Raw genomic sequence first — 4738 nt, 5'->3', positions numbered from 1 at the left:
GCGGAATCTAATTTGCACCGTGAACCCTGGCTATAAGGGACCATGACTCTGCAGCTCTGAAAAATCTACTAGAGGGAAGTTGGGATTAACACTGAGAATTCACATCTACCTTTACAAGGGTAATACTATAGACTAGTCTTGCATACATTAAGTTGACATAAATTTGGAGATTTTTTTATTTATAAAACAATATAGATTCAGAATAGAATAAGAAGATATTTAATAAGAAAACAAAAATGACTTATTATGCCTGTAGTAGTTACTTTTTGCACTGCTGTGACAAAACGCCTGTCAGCAACAACCTAGGGAGGAAAGGTTTATTTTGGCTCAGGGTTTCAGAGGAATTTCAGTCATCATGGAAGGAAGGCATAGCAGAGCTGATCTGAGGCAGTGGGAGCCTGTGGCAGAGGCTTCATATTGGGCCTGTGAATCAGGAAGCAGAGAACAAGTGGAAACAGGTATGGGCTATAACTTTCAAAGGCCCACTCCCAGTGATCCACTTCCATCAGCCAGGCCTCGCCTCCTAAAGGTTTTATTATAACTTGCCAAAATCATGCCACAGCTTGGGATCAGGTTTTCAAACACGTGAGCCTGTGAGGGCCATTTCAGACCCAAACCATAACAATGTTGCACCATGTTATGGCAAAGATGGAAGGCAAGAGTGGATGAGTGTAAGAAGCCAAATTATTCTTTGAGAAGGCTACTCCCAAGATAACTAACCCACCCCCACAACAATGATGTTAATCCATCCATGAGATCAGAGACCTGATGACATAACCACTTTTTTTTCTTTTTTTTTTTTTAACTTTTACAAAAACTTTACTGAGAATTTCATACATGCATGTAAGGTGTTTTGATCAAATCCATGCCCACTCCCTCCCCTCCAACACTTCCCATATCTCCCCAGCACTTTTTCTTTTTCTTTTCTTTTTTTCTCTTCTGTCATATATTTATTTTTATGGAGATTTTGGCTACTGTAACATTCCCCTCTCTGAAGATGTAACTCTAAAATATTTTAAGGATTAGATACAAGCTCCAAAATACTTTTGACATTTTTGGCCTTTGGAACAGAGTATGTTGCTAAGAGGCCCAAGGACATTCTGACTTTTAGCCAAGAAACTGGCTATTTTTCTTTGGGGTCTTTTTAGCCTAACTGCCTAGCCAACTGCTACCTCCTATTCTTATCACAACATCCTCTGAAGGGGTTACCCAAATTGCCAATAGGGAATCAGGTCGCAGACTGCTCTGGCTTCTTCCATGCTGAAAAGAGTCGCAGGGTGAGGCAATTGGAGTATCCTTTAAGTGGGTCTATCTAAAAGACTCCCAAACTGCATAACTTATCTCTTAGGGGAAAAGAAAGTCCTTGATTCATGAATAGGGGATGTGAAGGAGAAGTAAAGGCAAGAGTAATTAGCATTACAAGTTCTACACAGGGAACTAGGAAAAAAAGTCAGAACAGGGCAATTTTCAAATGTTCATGTGAGAGTCCATTGGAATTTCTTGACAAGGGCTTCCAAAAGCATCCCTCTACTGGGTTCTTCCTCATTTTTCTTTTGTCTTCCAAGGTTGGACTCTAGAGTGATGGATTCAGGATTTGCTGTCAGGTATTTTTATAATGACATAACTGAGGGGATGCTGGGGTATATATATGACCTAAGGGTTTGCACACTAGACAGCTTTTACCCAGCATGGGTCATGCTTTCTCTTCCTAGCTTTCTGCAGATTATGTACTTTAGCCTTCCCCAAATCCAGGAAGCTATGTGTTATTAGGGTGAAATTACATACAGTTGGTTGGGTAGAGTGGCTACATACTCCAGTGAGGGTCCGGTAACCATGCTTGGCCCTCCTTTAATGAATGAGCACAACCGTCATCAAACCCAATTAAGAATACACTTTCTACTCAGCAGCCTATATAAGTTTTTCTAAAATTGACCACATTCTGGGGCACAAAACAAATCTCAACAAATACAAAAAAATGAAATAATGCCATGCATACTATTATACTACAGTGAAATAAAGCTCATAATCAACAGCAAAAGAAGCTCTAGTAACTACACAAACACATGGAGATTAAACAACACACCACTGAATGATGAATGGGTCAAAGAAGAAATTAAGAAATAAAAGCATTCCTGTACCTAAATGAAAATGAGACTACAACACAACAAAACCTCTGAAAAGTAGCCCTAAGAGGGAAGTTTATAGCTCTTGGTGCTTGAGCCTCTTAGCAACATATTCTGTTCCAAAGGCCAAAAATGTCAAAAGTATTTGGGACCGCTTATCTAATCCCTAAAAGATTTTAGGCTTACCTCTTCAGAGGGGGGAATGTTACAGTAGCAAAAAGCCCCCCCCCATAAAGCGTGTTGGAGGGGAGGGAGTGGGCATGGATTTGATCAAAATATATTATATGCATATATGAAATTCTCAATAATTTTTTTAAAGTTAAAAAAATCAGAAAGTGTACATGTAAATGATTTCACAGTGCAATTCAAGATTCTGGAATGGCAAGGACAAACCAACCCTAAACCTAGCAGACAAGAAGAAATAACAAAAATCAGAGCAGAAATTATTGAAAAAAGAAACAAAACAATTGAAAAAAATCAATGAACCTAAGAGCTGGTTCTTTGAAAGGTTAAACAAGATAGACAGACCCTTAGCCCAGTTAACATAAAAATAAATAAATAATAAATAAATAAATAAATAGCAAATAAGAATTAATAGAAAATTAGAGATGAAAGGGGAAACATCACAACAGACAACAACAACAAAAAATACAGAACATTGTAAGGGAATGCTTTAAAGAACCATAATCCACTAAATTTTGAAAATCTAAAAGAAATGGATGAATTTCTAAAATCAGATATACCACCAAGTTAAACCAAGAAGAGGTCAACAGCCTAAATAGACCCATAACAAATAAGGAGAAATAAGGAGATTGAAACAGTAATACAAAACCTCACAACTTTAAAAAGCCCAGACCCAGATGGATTCACAGCAGAATGATACCAGACATTCAAAGAAGATCTACATCCAATTCTGCCTAAGTTATTCAAAAAGATAGAAACAGAGGGAGAACTCCTAAACTCCTTCTATGAAGCCAAGTGTCACTCAAATACCAAAACCATGTAAAGATAAAACAAAAAAAGAAAACGGTGTACCCATGTCTTTAATGAACATAAGTGCAAAGATACTCAACAAAATACTCACAAACCACATAAAGACACATCATAAAGATCATCCACCATGAACAAGTCAGCTTTATCCCAGAAATGCAGGGATGGTTCAATATATGTAAGTCAATAAATGTAATAAAACATAGAAATAGACTTAAAGACAAAAACCACAAGGTCATCTGAATAGATGCAGAAAATCCAGCATGCATTCATGCAACATGATTAAAGCTACATAAAACAAACCCAGAGCCAAACTCATTTAAATGGAGAAATATTGGAAGAACTCCCATTAAAATCATGAAATCCACTCCTTTTCAATATAGTGCTTGGAAACTCTTCCAAGAGCAATAAGACAAGAGAAGAAAATTAAAAGAGTACTAACTGGAAAAGAAGAGGTCAAATTATCTCTATTTGCAGAAAATAAGATGTCCATAAAATATCCCAAAAATTCCACTAGAAAACTGTTAGAAATGATTAATACTTTCAGTAAAGTGGCAGGTTACAAAATCAACTTACAAAATCGGTACCCTTTCTATATACCAATAACAAGCAATCAGAAAAAGCATTCAAAGAAAACCTCCAATTTTCAATAAGTTCAAAAAATAAAATATTTAGGAATAAACCTAGCCAAAGACATTAAAGAGCTCTACAATGAAAATTTCAAAACTTTAAAGAAAGAGATAGAGGAAGACACTAGGAGATGGAAAGACGTACCATGCTCATGGGTCGGTAGAATCAGTATTGTGAAAATGACCATCCTACCAAAAGCAATTTACAGATTCAATGAAATCCCAATCAAAATACCCATGATATTCTTCACAGAGCTTGAAAAAAATCATCCTAAAATTCATATGGAATCAGAAAAGACCCCAGATAGCCAAAGCAATATTGGGCAAAAATAACAATGCTGGGGGGATCACAATACCGGATCTCAGATTATATGACAGAGCTATAGTCATAAAAACCACCATGGAACTGGCACAAAAATAGACATATAGATCAATGGAACACAGTAGAAGACCTAAATGTCAGTTCATGTAATTACAGCCAACCTGATATTTGACAAAGATGCCAAGAACACACAATAAAGATGGCATCTTCAACAAATGGTGCTGGCAAAACTGGACCTTCACCTGCAGAAGAATGAATTTGGATCCTTATATTTCACCCTGCACAAAAGTCAACTCCAAATGGATCAAATACCTCAATATAAATCTGAAACTCAAAAACTACTAGAAGAAAACATAGACAGTACCCTCCAAGACATAGGGTTAGGAAAGGTCTTTCTAAATCGGACACCAGCTGCTCAGGCATTAAAGTCAACAATCAATAAGTGGAACCTCATTAAAATACAAAGCTTCTGTACAGCAAAAGAAATAGCCAAGGAAAGGAAGAGGAAATACACTGAGTGGGAGAAAATCTTTACCAGCTACACATCTGACAGAGGATTAATATCCAGAATATACCAAGAACTCAAAAAAACAAAGAAATAAGAAAATAAACAACCCAGTGAAAAGATGGGTGATAGACTTAAACAGAGTTCTCAAATGAAGAAATAAAAATGG

The sequence above is a fragment of the Nannospalax galili genome, unplaced genomic scaffold, assembly GCF_000622305.1.
Source record: "Nannospalax galili isolate Female #2095 unplaced genomic scaffold, S.galili_v1.0 scaffold7, whole genome shotgun sequence".
In the NCBI taxonomy this organism is placed as follows: Eukaryota; Metazoa; Chordata; class Mammalia; order Rodentia; family Spalacidae; genus Nannospalax; species Nannospalax galili.
The sequence above is the reverse complement of the archived record's forward strand: the minus strand, read 5'-3'. Positions refer to the sequence as shown.